This window comes from Polypterus senegalus, chromosome 16, assembly GCF_016835505.1.
Source record: "Polypterus senegalus isolate Bchr_013 chromosome 16, ASM1683550v1, whole genome shotgun sequence".
Taxonomy (NCBI): Eukaryota; Metazoa; Chordata; class Cladistia; order Polypteriformes; family Polypteridae; genus Polypterus; species Polypterus senegalus.
Genome location: NC_053169.1, coordinates 104,120,056 through 104,137,671, shown reverse-complemented (window position 1 = coordinate 104,137,671; position 17,616 = coordinate 104,120,056). Strand labels below are relative to the sequence as shown.

At 49.4% G+C, this 17,616-nt stretch overlaps 1 protein-coding gene across 1 annotated transcript in view; it reads left to right on the top strand.

The window, feature by feature from the left end:
- Window positions 1-627: 627 nt before the first annotated feature.
- The window catches only part of esrrga (estrogen-related receptor gamma a), a 230,985-nt gene continuing 213,996 nt past the window's right edge, over window positions 628-17,616 (top strand). Inside the window, exon 1 of the mRNA XM_039738280.1 lies at window positions 628-839. The gene's annotated coding sequence lies outside the window, so the exon portion shown is untranslated. The remainder of the gene's footprint in view (window positions 840-17,616) is intronic.

Here is a 17,616-nt window from a genome sequence, read left to right as displayed (position 1 = left end):
CCACTTTTCTGATAACAACCCCGTTTTGCTTTCCCTGCGCTCACCTGGCAGGGGCCAAGCACCTGAGTGACGCACACTCGCGGCGATACCCGGTGTGCCCAAGCCTAGGACCGCTTAAACACAGAACGCCACCAAACGGTCACCAAAGTGTCTCTCGCATTTTACTAAAGCGCGACGGAAGGTGAAAAAGGTACAAACAGCGGAGGGAGATTCGTTAGCGCCACCGGAGCAGAGCGGCTCGGGCACACGGAGCTGCGGGTAGAAGATGCCACATCCGTGCCGCCCGCCCCTTGCGGCGCCTGCAAGCCCGCGCCTCGCTCTGCTATCCCCCCGCTTCGGCGAACGCGTAAGCGGCGGCTTTTTTTAAAAAAGGACGGGACCTGGCGCTAATTGAGGGGCTGCTAATGATGCTGCCGTGGCGGAGAGCTGTAATCTCGAGTCTTGCTGTCATTGAGAAAACGGGCACCGCGGATGACGTTTTGGGTCAGGTTGAGTGCGGACTGCGGCATTTCGTAGACGTGGGTATGGCGAGTAATTGGGATCGCGGTTTAAACGAGCCCTTCAAATACGGGATTGAATGTTCGAGCGGAGAATGGCGTGCGAGAGGCTGTACGCTACACCCAGGACACGGACACCGGGCCGCCTCGCCGATTACTCGTTTTAAAGATGTGTCGTCAGCCGCGGCTCCCCCTATTTGAACGATCCCGGCGTCCGGTTTAAGGGGGAGTGTGGAAGAGAGCAATGCTCCTGCCTGGAATGGACCTTAATACCGAGAAAGCGGCTTCTGTCCCTTTAAATGACAATTCACCTGGACACCTGCTACAGATGTCACTTCCAAGGTAATAACCCCTTTCTCGTCTGCGAAGTCGCGCAACACGTTCGCCTTGTTGTCATTGTTTTCTCGCCCTCGCCTGTCATTTGTTGCCGGGTGAAGTGCACGACAGTTCTCCGTGTGCCCGAGATGGAGCCGAGCGACGAGCTCCGCATATGGACCACTTTGGCGAGGCGCTTTCTGCTCGAAGTCACAGCGGGGGCTGCTGGGCTCGGGTGCTTGCCGCTGCCGCTGCCGCTACCGCCGCCGCCGCCGCCTTGATTTAAGTGACAAGGACAATCCCGACGCCGATGAGCCGTGCAGCGCTCGGCGCCGAGAAAACTGCTGAAGAGGCGAGCGGGATGCTCCCGTCTGGCAGGGCGCGCTCATGTCCTTGAAATGTTGGGCTAACATTGAGAGGTGGGCAGAAAGAGGCCTGGAGTGGCACTGGCACCGCCCGGCTGCGACTCGTCTGTGGCGACGTGTGCCGCCGCCTGCACCTGCATCTACACCGGGGGCCGAGCGGGGACGAGCCGCGGCTGTCCCGGGCAAATGACATTCTCGGGGACGAGGGCGCCGGAAACTTTTCGGTTTTGCCTCTCCCGGGTCTTCACTCCAAAGTTCTCTAAACTTGGCTCGCTGGCGGCGCCAACTTTACGGTGCGGATCCCCGTGAGCTCACTTCAGGCTGGAGAGGACCGGTGCCGCGGCGAGGCGAGTGCAGGTGACGTGTGCCGTTAAAGGGCTTGGGGGTCGGCGCCCCGGCCTTTGTCAGCCGCACCTCACTGACCACGGGAGTGCGATTCGAGTTGAAAGGAAGAGCTGCTTTAAGGACAGGAAGGAGGGCATCATCGGGCAGGGCTGCCCAGCGTGTGTATGGAATGAGTGGGCACAAGGGGGGCTCCTCAGGATTTGTTTTTTTTTTTTGCACTGGCAGCCTCTACGGTGCCGGTGTGACGTGATGTGATGTTGTGCTCCACCTTTGCTTTGTGCCTCATGGTGCCCTGAGCTCTTTGCCGTGCTGTTGACTTTGCAGAGTGTGGTGGGACATGACAGGGGGGTCTGGTAAGAGAGAGCTGTACCCTGACCCCGAGAATTTGGAACACCTGAGGAGATTCCCAGTAGGCTGTCGGGGTCACGACATTATGGGGACCCTGACCTGGCGTACAAGCGGGGTAACAAGAGGGCGAGACGAGGAATGCCGGCCGCTACAAATGGCGACGCGAGCTGTGAGGCTCATGTCATGTCATTTGCACAGCGCCTCTGAAGTCGGGTAACCATGGCTTCAGCCGCTGTAAACAGAGCCAATGAGCAGACCTACAAGAGCAATCAGACATGAAATTATTTTTAATAGGAATTAGGCTGGGTGCCATTGTCATTTATCTAACCTAAATGCACCAGAGAGCCTGTGCACCAAACGTGAAGTGCGGCTTCTTCATGTCGTACCAAGTGAGCTTAATGTTAAGCCTCCAAATCTTTATTGATTAAAGAGAGACGGACCCCCGTGGCCCCGGCCTGGTATTCACAGGTTGGCGCTCAGGTTCATTCATCGCAGAAGTCTCTTTAAAATATAAGAACAGACCGCTGATGGCTTGGCGTCCCATCCAGAGCTCTGGTCCTCTGAATGGGATGGACTGTTGGGCTCACAAGGGGTCACAAGGGGTCGGTCGATATTTCGCCTGCTCGTCGCCGATTCTCTGGTCTCGTCCATGTTTTACGCCTCCTCGTGTTCCCATTTCCTGCTCTGCTTGTTTATTACGAAGTGTGCTCACTTTTCTAATATGTGGCACAAATGACGTTTCACGGCAGGCAGCTCGTTCGAAGGTGTGCTGTCATTTCGGAGTTCCATGCTCATCACTTGAAGGGGACTTCGTTATTCCTGACTGGGCGCCTCCTTCTCACGCCGGTAGAATCGTCTCGGTATTCAATTGCGTGGCTCGCAGTCTTTAGGTGACCTCGAGCAGCAGGACACTGTGCTCAATAGTCTGCCGAGTGTTGGCCGTGGTGACAAGAAGCCTCAGATAGGACACAAGCACACTCTTAACGTGAACGCTTCACCGAGATGGCCTTCCACTTAACTCGTGAAACTGGTTCTTTGTGCTTCGAAAACTAAACATCTTTGATGTCTGGTAGAACATGTCGAACAGGCAACTACCTGACCAAGGCCACCCAAACTCTGCCCATGTTATGCAGAAAGAGTCCTCTTAAAAGTGGGAGCCCACTGGCATTTCAGAAATCTGGAGCCATCTGTTCCTGGCCCCTCATGTTACCCTTTATGGAACTCAATAAATGAAAGCTCTTTCTGCAGTCTTCACATGGATGGCTCCCCTGTGGCATCGGCCTGATGCGCCACTTTGGCACCTTTGTTATGAGACAACTTGGCGTGAGTTGAGTTTCTAAGAGGACACTGAAGACAGAACTGAGTTTTACTTTTTGGTCCAAACTGAGTAAGTGCCAGGCCGAGAGACGCTCCTTACTGGAGGGCGTTAACACGTTTAAAGGCTTCTTTCAATGCTGGGCGCCACTTATACACCCCCCTGGTGAGACTTGTGCCCACTGGTGGTGGTTAGGTCATGATGGACTGCGGTGCGTCGCCCAGGATGTTTCGCTATGCAGAACTTTGGAGGAATGTTGTAGGCAGTGTGGTGTTGTGGCTAAGGTGTCGGACTGGGAATTAGAGGGACGTCAGTTAGAGACGACTGATGAAGACTGTGGTGATGTTCCTCTGTGCATATTGGACAATTTGGGGCTGTGTTTGCTCTACACGGGTACTGTGTGGGTCAAAGGCGCTGAGCTGACTGTAATCAAACCTCCTTCAGGTGCAGCTGCCACTTAACGCAGAATGGGTTGGCATGACAGACGTCTGCTTGGCTGGCTCATGCAGTGTTCGGTGCCAGGCTCGTCTCTGTCTCAGTTACACGTTGTGTCCACTCGGACAGATGATGTTGGTTGGTGACGTCAAGCTGAGTCCATGTGTGTGTTCTGCACTGACCTGGCAAGCCATCCTCGGTGTTTCTTGAATTGGCTGTAGCTCCCCCTTGTGGCTCAACTTGGAGTAACTGGATAACGTTAGAAGAAGCAGCCTTACTGGGCTGGACTGAACTCCCGGCCATAATGGCTGGGACATCTGTCATCTTAGCGCTGGGACGTCAGAGCTGAACAGCTTGACGCTGGTAGGGGTGCCAACGTTGGCCTTGCCTGTGGTGGCTTCTCTGTTTTCATAACTTAGTTCAGTTCATGTGCTCCGACATATTGATGCTTAGCGTGGAGTTCATTCCTTCCAGTGATCCTCCTTCTGCCCCAATGAGTCACTAGTACCTCTCATTTCAGCAGGCTTCACTTCCGTGGCTGTGTTCAGGGATGGCGCGACCCCGCAGTGGAGCGCCCGTGTCCTTTTGACCTCGGCTTCACTAGTCTAATGGCAGAGCGCCGCGCTCTGCGTGTTCAAGCTGCCCACAAGCCTTTGCGGGGCGGACGTGTTGCACTGCAGTCACTCCATAATCTTCAAGTTGCCTTCGCCCTCGTTGTTTCTGCCATTCTGTCTGATGCCTTTAACCACATGTTCTGGGTGCCACTGAAGCTTTTGGCCAAGCTAGTGCACCCTGGCCTGGCACGGGGCTTCACAGAAGTGCCACTATTACTGTTTGATGTCTTACTTGGGCCTGAATGGTGGCATTCCACGTCACTGTCACTGATTGTGACACGTGCCTGAAATGTCTGTCTGTGTACTGGTATAGTGCCCGCCGAGGGACTGCATGACTAGATCAGTTGCCAACCCTGTAAATCTGTAGTTATCTGCTCAGATTTTACTGTAATGTGAGGCGCTTTGCACCCATTAATCTGAACCCCACAAAAACGAAACGTGTTCCGTGCTGGTGACAGTATGGGGGGACTCTACGTTACGTTTTTAATACGCAACCCACTTTGAAGTTACATGTGAGAAACTGACACGAGTGGAAGAACTCGCTCTGCCTGGCGATGGCTTCATCCACACTTTTATTTTTTTTGTTTCTTCACCACTAAACTCCACACAAACTATTGAAGCAAGTTGAAGCTGACGGTCATTCGCCTCGTCTGTTTCGAAGTCGTGGTTTTTGTTAGTAAGAAATTCAAATCGTGAGTGTAAATCTGTTAATGTTCTTTGGGGAGACAACTGTCTAACGTGCGCCCCCAAAACTGCAGAGACACTGCGAGGACAAAAGGAATCCGTCGTTGAGTGTGGAGTCTCTTAACCGATATGATAAAGAGGAAAAGTAGGCTGTGCCGCCGGGTCTTAGACATCGCGATCCGTCGTAGATCTGCTCATCGCTGTTACTAAAGCCGAGCAGGACACACTGGAGCTTCTTGGGAATCTCACATCAAACTGAAGAACGTGAAGAAGACGACGGCAGACGACTGAGGAAGCCCAATGTGGTGTGGCTGTTTGAATGGGCCTCTTGTGCCGCGTCTTCTGATCCCAGTTTGAGGGGAGGTAACATTTGAAATTGCGATATCCTGGAAAAGATGGCTGCTCAGAACGTTCGTTTATTGGCGTCTCATCCCGTTCAGCTCAGGACTGATTCAAATCCATCAATTGCTTGCTTTTCCTGGTTGGTTGTGTCCTGCAGTCAAATTCCCAGAGCTCATTCCCGATCCCGTGCTCTTTTAATTCTTAAACTGGTGTAGGTAGACTAATTGGTGCCATTCCCTCCGAATTCTCCTTCTGGTGGATCTTTAATAGGATGGACGTTAAAACGAAGCGTGTTAAACGACTTCCCAAATCATTTCCGGGACACTTCCGTCCTAAATCTGAAAACTGGGAAAGCCGCTGAAGAGGCCAGTCTGTTACGTTTCCTGAGGGTATCCATCGGACGACCTGGAGTGCTGCCTCCCAGGAAACGTCCTTTAAGTGCTTTCTAAGATGCCCTCATGCAGTTGCATCCTTCCAGTGTGAATAATTAACAAGCAAACAACGGAGTAAGTGCAGGCCATAAATCAGCGCTGAAGCCGTCAGTCACGTCAGTGCCTTTCGAAGATCGGAGCTCCGTAGGCTTCCTGCCTCTTGTTGTATTTTATTACTTACCGTTTCTAGTAAAACTCACATCAGTGCTCCTTATTGAACTAATACCTTGCAGAAATATGTACAACTGTTACAAACAAAATGTACAGTCGCAAGTCACAATTCCTGATGAATTCTTGTTAAGTCTACCCAGCCTTAGGCAAAACGATAAATAAATTGTGTGGGCTGCCTGGATGTGAAAAAATGAAACGCAGCAGCAGGATGCAATTTCTCTCTCTTGCAAGCTCGCGTTTACCAAGTTTCCATCTCACTTGCTCTGAGCTGCGGTCGTGTTGGACTCGGCCGTCTTCCATACTAAATCTCTCCTTGTTATCCTTGATGTGTGTGTGTCTAAAAATCAGTTCTGCCCTTAATTCACTGAATTGCCCAGGGCTCTCACCTATCCTGCCGACTACACTCCTCTTCTGCTCGTCTGTTTTACTCTTCCCTCAGTTTTTCAGAATAGGCAGCGTTGTGTTCCTGGTTCAGATGTCCCCACCCGTTTAGTCCATTTTCTTTAAAATATTTTGTTGTTGAATGTCCACTGATCCAGCAAAACATCACAGCTCCTGCCTACGGTTACGTCGGTCCACCTTGTGCCACTAGGGCATCTGTGACCCATTAAGGCTTGGACTCCACAAGACCTCTGAAGGTGTCCTGAGACATCTGCCACCAAGACGTTGGCAGCAGATCTTTGGTGTTGCCAGGTGGGGCCTACTTGAACCAGACTTGTTTCTCCAGCACGTACCACAAGTACTTGATCAGATTTGCATCTGGGGAGTTTGGAGGCCAAGTCAACACCTTGAATTTTTTGTCATGTTCCTCAAACCATTCCGCAACAATTGTTGCAGGGACAAAGGGTGCATTATTCTGATAAAAGAGGCCACTGCCATCAGGGAATACCATCGTCTTGAAGGGGTTTACGTGGTCTGCAGCAATCTTAAGGTGGGTGGTTTGTGTCAAAGTGACATTTACATGAATTTACGTCCACTGGCTTGCCTTCTTCCCATAGTGCATCCTGCTGCCATCTCTTTACCAGGTGAATGATGCACACACCCAACAGTCCACTTCATCTAAAAGAAACTGCAATTCATCAGACCAGGCCACCTTCTCCTTCTTCTGCTGCTCCATGGTCCAGTTGTGATGCTCCTGTGCCCATTGTAGGCACTCTGACCAGTGGAAGCTGAGATGCACGGCGTCTTTTGACACCTTTCTATCATGGCCAGCATCACGAACCTGCAGCTTGGGAGATGCTCTGATCCGGTCGTGTGGCCCTTGTCAGAGTCGCTCAGATCCTTATGTTTGTACAACATGTCCCCCTCAAGACCAGACTGCTCATTTGCTGCCTAAAGTATGCCACCCTTTGAAATTCATGTCACCTGGCAGTGGTTTGAATGATCTGTGAAATTTGTCTTCTGTTTTGTGAATTTTATTTTGTTTATGAATTGTTTGAATGCTATTATATGAAGTATTAGGAATTACTATTGTGTCAGATGTCTATTTTATATTGCTTGCCCCCCATTTATGGGATTTGGCAGGCTGTTGGCAGGCCACTGTGGCATTAGCTGTTATTGTCTGACTGACGTCTTTGGATTACCGCAGTCTCGTGGATTATTGTAAATTTGTGTTTTTGAGAGAGTTTTATTGGATTCAGCAGAATAAGGAGAAGCCATGACAGAAGCCAAGTAGACACATTGGTGTCCATAAAAGCACGAGCAACCTCAGGAAGGGTCAGAAGGTCAGAAATGGAGGTGGGCACATTGAAGTGTGAAAACAGAAGGCAGAGGCAAAAACAGGGCAAAGCAAAGAGGGCTTTGACAATGGCGAAGTGCACAATGCTAGAGCACTGCCACCATGTCACCTGACCGCTACAGCCGATTTAGTGCTGCTCATCAATGCCAGCAGGACGCAGGATGGTGGAGCCATGGACACCACCTCACAATATCATAAGGAGCTCCAGTTTTACAACAAATTGTAAGAAATAAAAGTCAGAATTCGCTTACGGGGTTCACAGAGTACATGCATGTGCCCATCGACACAATGGCACGATTAGCGACCTCCAGCCTTCTGTCTTCCTCTATGAAGGGAAAGGGGGAGATGCGATTGGAGTGGGATAGGAACTCCACAGCCTCCTTTCACTGTTTGTCAAACTCCATAGCGTTGTGAAATGTTTTTGAGAAGTGAAACTCCTCGTTTGGAGCGTGCTGAGTGTCGGTTTTGGGGATGGGCGCGCTGAGACTGGGCTCTTCTTTGAACCAGGTAATAAAATCTCCAGTTTAAACATAAAGCTACTTCTTTAAATCAGGTTTCCCATTGAAAGTGCTGTTTTTTACCAAAGATGTATTTGTGGATATTACGATGCAACTCGATGATAGCGGGGTCTACATCTTGGTGCAGAATCCCTACAGAGCAGCAGTCTGAGCCAAATGCCTCACACAACTAAGACGATGCTAAACTGTGAAATCAGGTAGAGTGCCAACTTCTCAAGTTGGCATCCAAGTGACCTCATCTGATGTGCACCAAGCCCACCTCACCTATGGCGGTTGTGGAGGTGCCAATGTTCTGTGGCACCAGGGCCAGGTGGATGTGGTCAGCCCATTTTTCCGATTCCCCAAAGGGCTCTTCTTTAATAGAATGAGTCTGGTGAGATTTTTGAAGTCCAAGGTCGCTCTTGTTCAGGTGTTTTTGAGGTGGTCTTCCTGTAGAGTCCAAGCGTGAGCAGAAATTTGCTTATTTCCAAAAACTAAAGAGAGCAAAGGGTGAGTGGAGCAGCAATGGGGGACAGAGTAATAAACACAGTCAGCTCTACTTTTAAGGTTTGTGGTCCATTTTAGAGAAGCACTAGGCTACTGAGGGGGGCCCGTCCTGGAGGAGGATCTGAAGTTTGTTTTTATGCAGGATGAGCTGGAAACACGGCGGGCAGCAAAGAGAAGACTCCTTTGTGTCCAACATTCACCCGGTCTCACCAATCATTACATTCGATAACAGGATTCCAAAATGAAGCAAACCCATCAATGAATACAAAAGTCCGGTTTTATCAGCAGACCCCCCTTTGGTGTTTGGTCTCATCTCCTACTCTGGAGCTGCTTCTGTGGTGAGGAGCAGAAGGTTGGACTTCACAGTGGTGGCAGGCCCATCAGTCAGGGCGCAGTTTTGATTGGCGTTGCTTCCATAGCCGCACGGTCATCAAGGTACAAATCCGAAAAGAAAGGAGCAGGCCAGTCAGACTTGAACCTCTACCCTACCGTGTCCCAGAATGTTGCCGTCTGGTAGACACGGTGGGCTCTTTGGATGAGTCGGAGGGTTTGTCTTTGACGCAGTAAACCTTTTATTTGTTTACTTTGAGAAAATGCTTTTTACATGCAGAAACAACTACAGGCAGGAGAGGAATTGATTGGTCTGCACAGCGATTGATTAGCGGATTATTGATTATGCATTAGCGGTCTCAAGTGGGATGCACAAAGCTGATCAAACACGACACACGATTTTAATTCATGCAAGAGAAAAACAAGCATTGTTATTTATTTGTTTATTTCCTTACTGTCCTGACCTCGATTTCATGGCTGGCAAAGCAGGACTTAACCTGCTGGATGAGGTGGCCATGCATCACAGAGCAGTAGGGCTCAGCCCGGGCCGCTTTAGCCTAAAGTTGAGGTGTTTGGGAGGTGCAGGTGGCCAGTCGAGCCTGGGGACTTATGAGGCCACCAAGTCTGTCCACACACTAAACATCACAGGTGACGACGACAGCACAAGGAGTCCCGAGGGGTCCGCTGCTATTGCAAGTCCTCCTCACCAGTGTGCCTTTGCCCAGATTGGCCTTCCAGCCTCAGAGCCCGTTTCAAAGAGCTTACTCATTGTGGACCCTAAAATACTCGGCTCTGAGTAGTCGTGAGTTAAAAAGGGCCAGCGAGGCTCGATGGCTTTCAGGCTGCCTGCCCTCTTCTGGACTGCCCCATTTATCCACACCGACATGTTGAGAAGGTTCCGGCTCCCATAACCCTCCAGGGTCTTTTTGGTGTCCACCAGGCCCACCTTATTATTAATTCAGATCACCTAATGTCGTCAAGGAACTTAACCTGCTTGTGAGAAGAAGATCCTGGAGCACCCAGAAGAGAACCAGCTAACTCCACACAGACGGAGACCAGCCTGGCCTGGCACCATCCAGTAGGGCACACAAGTGGCATGTGTGTCTGTAGTGAACCGATTGGAGGGGCCACCTTGACAAGGCACTGTATGCAGCAGGTCCCCCTTACAGCCTTGGGGCCGCTGCTCCCACTTTTCATCTTATCGTGTTCAGAGACGAGATGCGTATGTAGCGTGAAATATCTCCACCAAAGCAGGCCATCAACGTAGCTAAGAGTCTGCTGATGACTTCAGGGAATTTATTTAGAGCGGATAACACAAAAACAGAAAGGTACATAAAATGCAAGCAGCGATAATCAAACAAGCATAGAAACAGAATATGTTTAGAAGAATAAAACATCCATCCAACCCACTACTGTATATTCTAACTACAGGGTCACAAGGGTCTGCCGGAGCCGATCCCAGCCAACACAGGGCGCAAGGCAGGAAACAAACCCCGGGCAGGGTGCCAGCCCACCGCAGGGCGCACACACACACCCACACCAAGCTCACACGCACACTAGGGACACACTAGGATCGCCAATGCACCTCAATGGCATGTCTTTGGACTGTGGGAGGAAGCCCACGCAGACACGGGGAGAACATGCCAACTTCACGCAGGGAAGACCCGGGAAGCGAACCCAGATGGGTCTCCTTACTGCGAGGCAGCAGCACTACCCACAGCGCCACCATGCCACCCCTAAAATGAAACAATACTACAAAAATGAAAAAGAACACAATTAAACATAAACGCATATGTACACAAACACAGAAACATGGAAGTGCGAAGTGATAAGAGACAGGAACTGATTTACATAAATAATCAAGTCGGTAAAACAGAAACAAGAAAAAACAAAGAAATGAATGTTCATAGAAAATAACAAATAACCAAAAATGTGAGGGCAAAGGATTATTAACAGAATAAAAAAATGGTAAAGAGAAGAGTCTTACGAGCCGTAGGCGAATCAGCGGACATCGGCGGACGTACATGCAGAATGTCGGGAGGGGACAGCCAAGATCATGTGCTTCATTTAAACCAATCAAATTCATGGAGTTCAACTTACAACTCCAGTCAGCTTCACGTTGGAGAAGAAGACGGTTAGAGCTACTGGATTTCGAAAGTCAGAAACTGGATGACGTACGTAAGCGGAACGCCGTGAAGCCAAGCGTTTAAAGGCCGTGTCCTGCTGGCGCTTTTAAAAGTGAACATTAAACTTCTTGCCATCTACAGAACAGTGTAGAAGCTTCTGAAGCTGACTATGTCCAAGCTGACCCTGTGCTTGCTCAGTTATGGGGGTCTTCCACTCAGACAAGAACAGCGAGAAAGAGCAGCAATGCTTATCAGGTAGGAATACTGATCGCTAATTGCAGAAGATGTGCTCTTAGGGGGCGATTCAGTTTGTCCAGGCCATTACTCAGTTTAGTCATTTCACAGAAGACCAACTCAACAATGACCAGCACTGAGACCTCTTGAGGTCCTAAAACAAACACATCAGAGCACAAAATATTACAAAAAAACAAACCAAATCAATAAAGGGTTAGGATGGGCAACACTAGCCACAGTAGGGACGGCTCATCTGCTCTCCAGCATGACCAAAAGCGGATGTCCCACTCCCCTCTGGTCTGTTCCTGGCAGGAAGCCCCCGTTTCCAACTCGTTCCGTGCTTATGGGAGGTCAGTGGTCAAACTGGACATACCGCGACTGCTGCGGGCTGCTGGATCCTCAAATGCCCTCTGATGGATCAGTCTGGCTGAGCTCTCACTGTGGCGCTGCCAGCGACTGGTCAGGTGGTGCTGGGTGCTTCCCTTTGTGCGGATGGCAGTAATGAAGCTCTTTGGCACCCCTTTTTGTGGGTGTCTCATCCTTGTACTCGGCCATCTCTTCACTGATCCCCTGTAATCCATCTGTGTCTGCTGTGTTCTCTGGCCACAGACTTTATTTGTTGGTATGGCGACTGAAGGTGATCTTGTCAGATCTTAAGATGGCGACTAAAGGTGGTCTTGTCAGATCTTAGGATGGCGGTCTTGTCGGATCTTAGGATGGCGACTAAAGGTGGTCTTGTCGGATCTTAAGATGGTGATCTTGTCGGATCTTAGGATGGCGACTAAAGGCGGTCTTGTCGGATCTTAGGATGGCGGTCTTGTCGGATCTTAGGATGGTGACTAAAGGTGATCTTGTCAGATCTTAGGATGGCGACTAAAGGCGGTCTTGTCAGATCTTAGGATGGCGGTCTTGTCGGATCTTAGGATGGCGACTAAAGGCGGTCTTGTCGGATCTCTTCGGTTACTTTCCAGCCTTCATTTGTTGTCACAGTCGTCATCCACTCGCCTTCTGGGTGGAGCACCTCGTGACATCCGAGTGCAGGTGGGACACATGCCAGAGGCCTCTGATGAAGTGGGGAAGGACCTTGGAACTGACGGACCCTGGAGGTCCTGTAAAAAGAACAATAATTAAGAGAGAAATATCATCATCTAAAGTGAAAACCTAAAAACACATTGTAAAATTGATTATTCATCATTCAAAGACAACAGTATAGATTACAACAAGCAATTAATTTATTTAGAAGCAACCAAAATGTTTTAAATGAATTACGCATAGATCACCAGTACTGGCCCACTAATTCTGGATTTTGCATACCACAGCAAAACCGTCAAATCGAAGGCCCGCAGCAGATTCCTTTAAAAAACCCACAAAGGATAACCGAGAAATGAGGAGCTTCCCAAAGATATCTGGGCGGGGCGAGGTGAGGTTAGGCGCCCTCCAAGTGGTGCGGCTGGGCAGCTTGGGCACGTTGGACTGCAGTCTAAGGGCAGCGTGGGGGCAGCGTCAGTGACAAGTGCCAATCCATCTTTGATCTGGCCCTCCATACATTTAAGAATTTCAAAGCACTACCTCCGTTTGTATTTCCTATCTCAGCAGGTCTCTTCTCCTAACGTTTCCACACTCTGATTTGTTTTAGACGGAGGAGCAGCAGAGCCGCCTCGCATCACAGACGCTCAAGTCTGAGGTCATCTCTGCAGAGTCCTCTGGTCTTCTGTTTGGGGTCTGCCAGGCTTTTTATTGATTGCTCTGCAATGGACGTTCATTCTACTCGGGTGGAGTGGGCGACGTTCACAAGAACAGTCGAGACGTTACAGATGGACCCGGAGAGAATTCTGAGTGGAGCTGACAGGCAGCAGAGGAAGGTTAATGGGGGTACATGTAAAGTGTGACATGCAGAAGGGAAAACATGAGCTACACATGGGCAGTGCCAAGGGTCCAGGACCTAAGTGATTAGCAGGGCATGTACAGCGCCAACAGGAGGTCATCTGGAATCTCGTGGGCAGTGTTAGGCTCCCAGCTGTAAGTGGGACAGAATAGGAGAAGAGTGGCCAGGCCGACACCAAATGTGCTGAGCCTTGTCAGTTTAAGCAAACGGTGATGAAGAAGTGCAGTGGCTGCCAGCCATTACTTTAAAATGAGATGGTGGTACTGAAGGCTCCGTTTCACACAAACGTCAGTGTGGTTTTCTTCACGGAGAGGACCACAGACACTTGGACAGGTCAGTGGGCAGCGTCATGGGCAGACATACTGACAACACTGCAGAATCACCAGTTAGGTTATTAGAGACTGACGAGCTCACTTGGGCTGAATTTATGACTAAACGTTAGCAGGCGAACTTCAGGCGTTGCCTCAAAATAAGTGACGATTAGTTGAAGGGTTGGATTTGGTTGAATGAAGCAGACCCCAACTCCTCCATCACCATCTTGCATTTCCACATTGTTCATTTGGAGCCCTGAGCTCCATAAATACCTTGTGACACACAATGCCCTGTGGCCTCATCCATAACTGGACACCTTGTGTTGTGCCTTCTCTTTGCTCCCTTGAAGTGCTGCTCTCTAAACCGATATCTAAGACGACTTGACCCAACTCAGAAAGTTCCCGGGTTTGCTCAAGTGAGTCCTCGCCTTAAGGAGTGCTCCTGTAGCAGCCTGTCCTCGCAAAGGAACTCCGTTGGATTGGAGTAACACAACAAGACCACAAGAGACTTCAGCCAAGCAGTTCAAGGCAGAAGATGGCGGATATGAAAGTCCTGCTCTGTCCATCTGTGGGATGTGATGTGGAGCACATCCATTGTTTGCTGTAAGAATGCTTGGGAAAGATGAACCGTCAAAAAGAAGAAAGTCCAACATATCAGGATTGAGAGGTGGAACCGGGAAGGCCAGCCAGACAGTGGAGACGTCAGTGGGGCTGGGCCAGGAGATGGACTTTCTATCATCAAGACGCCAACCACACATGCCACTTGAGAGCTGGCGACTCGCCTCATCCCGATTGTCAGGCAGCTGGCAGAACGTCTCAAAGTCGGCCGCATTTCTGTCTGATGTCCAGAAAGTATCACAAATAGCGATGGAAACGTCATGACGACAGGTATAAAACATCAAGATTATTCGCATGAATCGGGGGCCATTGGTCAAGCACTTAAATCTGAATACAAAGGCGCCATCTAATTGAAACGCATTCAACAAAGTGGAACTGCAGTCCACGATACCCTACTGCATTACTCGTGACTCACTCACTCAAAGGGCCCAGCCTCGATATGCCCGTTTCGATGTGTTTGCTGTGTGTACTAATAAAACACACTGCGTTTTTCATTCCAACAGGTGACGCAGACAACCAACACCATTACCTAATCAACAATAAAACAAAATAAAAAGACATGAAGTAACAAAAAGCTGATAGAGGAAGTGCTCATCCATTGGCAGTCACATGGAGGGAAGTAGCTGGGGGTCTCAGACAGGGGTCCTGGGAGGCCAGTGTGCCTTCTTTATGGCAGTTCTTTGTGATTTGTTACTGAGAGAAGATCCCCAGAATGTTTATTGCAGCAGCCCTTCTGACATTCTTTTCTTTCTTCTAAATTTGTCCTTTTAATTTAAGTTAAAGTGTCAGTTATATGCCATCAGGTAGAGGATTCATTAGCAGTATTAATGGCTGTCATGCACCATCTGTTGGAATGAACAATGCAGGCATTTTATTACTACATGTGTAACAAGCTGCATTCTTAGATGGTGCTGAATGCGCCCAGCACACGTGGCAGTGACGGCACGTCCTGTTCTCCGCATGTTCTCCTGCTTTGTCGTGATCAACGCCAGCTGCTTGTGACAGTGACATTTGTTCTGCAAATCCCAACCCTGATCCTAAAGGTCCTACCTGAACTCTTAAACATTTGTCTGAATACTCCAACTTGTAAATGTTAATTGATGTGAGAGTATCGTATTCTAGCGTCATATCCGTCGTACGTTACTCTGCACAAGCAGGTTTATGGCCGGATGAGCATAAATAATAATAATACGTTGAGCTCAATTTATGTGCGTCTTGGTTTGTATCTCTGCAGCTGAGCCCAGTTGTTACTGAAGAGCCGTCCGTCCGACCATCCATCCTCTATCACAGGGACCGCGGTGTAAGCAGAGACGCCCCCCTCAAGTCACCTGTGAGATTATAATGCTGGGCCTGCCCCCGAGACCCCCACCTCCTGGCTGGACGTGCCCAACACACCTCCATGAGAGCGCACCCTAATCAGATGCCCAAACCACCTTTTGTCTTTAGACTGTACCCCCCCGTCTCTAAGGCTGAGCCCATCACCGCAGTGCATTGTGGATGTGCTTCTGGACATTTCCAGGTCCTGCTGTGCACGAGTCTCAGGCCATTTGGAGGGTTAGTGTTAGGGTTTACATTTTGAATGTTATGGGAGATTGCCTTTATGTTTCTACTTCACCTTCGCTGCGTTCTTTCTTCTTTACGATTATCTGTTGACTTTGCCAGGGGGTCCGTTGTCGACTTGCATTCCTTAGAACTCTAATTCAGGCTTTATACACAAAAGGCCAACTAACATTCAGCTCCATTGTCAACGTTTTCCCTGGATTTGTCCTGTGCTGTGCATTTAAAGTGACGTTGTCCCTGCGTTTTACACCATTAAAAGTGTGCACGCACACACACACACACACCTTTGAAATAAGACAACTTGTTTATGCCATCATGGCTTAAATTCAGAATTTAGCACGGTGTCCTGCCCGCTCCAAATATGCCTGGACTGGAGCGGCCCGGGCCTTCATTACAAACGGTGGTCTTCTTTGGCCCCGTCCGTGAGGGGCTGTTTACTTCTCGGGCCGGTATGCAAAGCAGGCTTTGTTTAGCGGTGTAAATGAAAATTGCTAATCAATTTCTTGCCTTATTTCATGCCCTGTGGTTTTTGCGCCACCCCCACCAGCTGGTTAATCATGCACAATCTGAACACTTCATTAGCCAGAACATGTTTGCCCGAGAGCACTTTTCTGTAGTAAATTACTTCTTTCTATTTATACAGGTAAGGCAGGTCAAAGGTGTTGAGGGCGAGGAAGGTAAAGACGAAATTAATAAAGGGCGCCTTTCAGCCTCAGCGTGCCGCTCTCAAACCGCTCCATGAAAATGGCTTCGGGACAGCCGTGGCTTCAAATGTGTCGTTTGCCGCACACAGTCTGTCACTGCACCGTGGTCCTTTACATGGATTCATCCAAAGAGACGCCCACATCCTTACCGCCTCCTGGCACATCAGCCACAGGGCAGAAGCAACTGCAGACACAATGCCAGTCTATCATCACCACCAACTACACGCATGTGAATGCCTCTGGCCAATGGGTACCAGCAGGGTGCCGACACACCACACGGACGGGCTGGCATAGGACTCAGATAAAGGCATAAAATGGCATCCTTTGGGCTTCATCCTGATCACCCCTAAATTCTGACAAGGTGGGCACTCGGTGCTTCTTGTTGGTTTACAAAGCGCCTTGAAATGTGTCTGCCTCTTTCACACATTTGGGTCGTTCTTTGTGACTTTGAGGCTGACATATTAGGTGGGCTTGGGGGCACCTCAGGTTTTAGACTAGAAGTAAATAAAGGAATGGGAACAGCAGGGCCCTGCATTGGGCGATTGTGGCTCCATTAAATGGAACTGAAGGTCAAAGCGGGCACAGACCTCATTTTGGGGGGTAAGAAGCCCATTTATCGTTTTATAGCCCAAAAGGAAATGAATGCTCAGAGCATTTTGAGAGTTGCGTTACTCATTGATTGAAAGGCCGAGTTTAAACACCTTGGCTTTAATCATCTGCATGCCCCAGTAAATGAGCAATGGGGCTCGGCCCATCACGGCCCCTCTAGGGGCTATCGCACTTGACCAGAGAGCTCTGAATGCCCACTTCCTCCGACGTTTGAAGTGAAATCGTTCGTTGGAGTTGTAGATAAAACTGTGCATAGCTTATGCAGGGCTTGACATCAGACACCGTCCTAGCCTTGATAAGCAAATCTATCGATGAACGGCAGCAGAATTTTTAATTACGCAAAGCGGACGCGGCCATCAGCAGGGACTGGCGTGATGCCTCTGGACCAATGTCCGCATTTCCTTTGAGTAGCATCCACTGTCCGCATCTTTACAATGATAGTTTTTGCCCCTTTTTAATTTATTTTGATCTTTAATGTTGTTACGTCTTTGATCAAAGCCATGATGTTGAGTTTGGGTCCATTGGTGGTGTTGGTAACTTAGAAAAGCTCATAGCGCTTTATAAATATTGGGACAATAAATCAGAAAACACACCACGCAGTCTCCATTCAGACACCCTTTTACTGTCTCCATCTA